The following is a 1,489-nucleotide window of genomic DNA, read 5'->3' on the forward strand; positions in this document are numbered from 1 at the left end:
AGAGAGAGAGAGAGAGAGAGAGAGAGAGAGAGAGAGAGAGAGAGAGAGAGAGAGAGATAATGATGCAAATAAACAAATGGAAGCCCTTAGGTTTGGTATATAAGATTTGCAAACATATATGGATATAGATATGTAGAGAGAGAAACAAAAAACTGAAAATATTTAGAAGATGAACATTCAGATAGAAGCAGATAGATACATATATTTTTAAAGAAGAAATTTGCATGGAATGCAAAAGATACAGAAAACTAAGAGGAGAAAGCATGGTATTTCAGGTCCGACGGCTGTTTCTGAGGACTCTGAATTACGCAATAACTTTAATCTTGACGGATGGAATGTGCAACAAGCCAAGTCTATGCAACAAGCCGTGGACGCATAACAAACATTACCATTTTCAGGGTAGATTGATGTTTATATAGATTTACATTTGTAATTCATTCGTGCTATGCATCTTTGCAATTACAGAATGTATTTTGAAAGATACGTTGTATACATGATATAATTAATATTCCTTTACACAAATCTATCTGGAGGTGATATCCTCACCTAAGTTTAAATACTGAATTCAAAGTCGTTAGGATTTTTCTGAATGTCATATATATATATGACGTAGAGCAAAGATAATCTATGATATCTAACTCAATAAAGTTGCATTAGTGGGGTTGCAGCTGCATCAAAGTCGTCACTATTTCCATATCCATTATATTTAGAAGAATGACTTCTGGTACGAACACATAAAACCCTTTACGCCTCCGCCAGTGCAACAACGATAATATCTAGCTTCACAACGTTATCAGACTTTTTGATATATCAATTTATCGGAGAAAAATCTCTGCGGTAGATAACAATAAAACCATATAAGGATTACTGAAAATCCATTTAAAGATATCTTCCAGTCACATATGTATATATATATGAAGAGCCTCAGAGACATATGATCATTTCAATATCCAAATTTATTTGCAGGTCAAAGTATTGTGATATTATAAGATCGATTTCCTATTTTAGAATACGCATACACTACATAAATTGTTCCCTCAGCGAAGACGGACTGATATTCGAGTATTTTGTAATTTAGAATATAAGTTCCCAATTTGTAAATTCTTGCAAAATTTCTATCGATAATTATTGAGTAATTTCGGATAATTAAATGCCTAAAATAGTATATCTTCTCAATGATGTATTTACTATAGCCGAAAGCAGTTTATATAGAAAGATATTTGGGTTTTATACATATGATACTGAAGATATGAAAACACCACTTGTTTGCACGTGAATTAATAAGATAATATATATTCAGCACACGAGAACTGAATAGATGAAATTGTGCGTAATTTTCTAACAGTTCACTTGGTAACCAATCAAATATCGATTACCATTGCTCATATTCTGTTACGTTGTCTTTCTCCAATTGTTTGAATAAGAGAGATTCAATACACTGACATGTACACACATGTGCATGCATTTATATATGTATATATATATATAT

The 1,489-nt window shown here is 32.0% G+C and overlaps 1 protein-coding gene across 1 annotated transcript in view; it reads left to right on the plus strand.

Annotated features, from left to right (window-relative positions):
• The window catches only part of LOC128250243 (uncharacterized), a 449,636-nt gene that overhangs the window by 51,341 nt on the left and 396,806 nt on the right, over positions 1 to 1,489 (plus strand). The window lies entirely within an intron of this gene.

Source organism: Octopus bimaculoides, chromosome 20, assembly GCF_001194135.2.
Source record: "Octopus bimaculoides isolate UCB-OBI-ISO-001 chromosome 20, ASM119413v2, whole genome shotgun sequence".
NCBI lineage: Eukaryota > Metazoa > Mollusca > Cephalopoda > Octopoda > Octopodidae > Octopus > Octopus bimaculoides.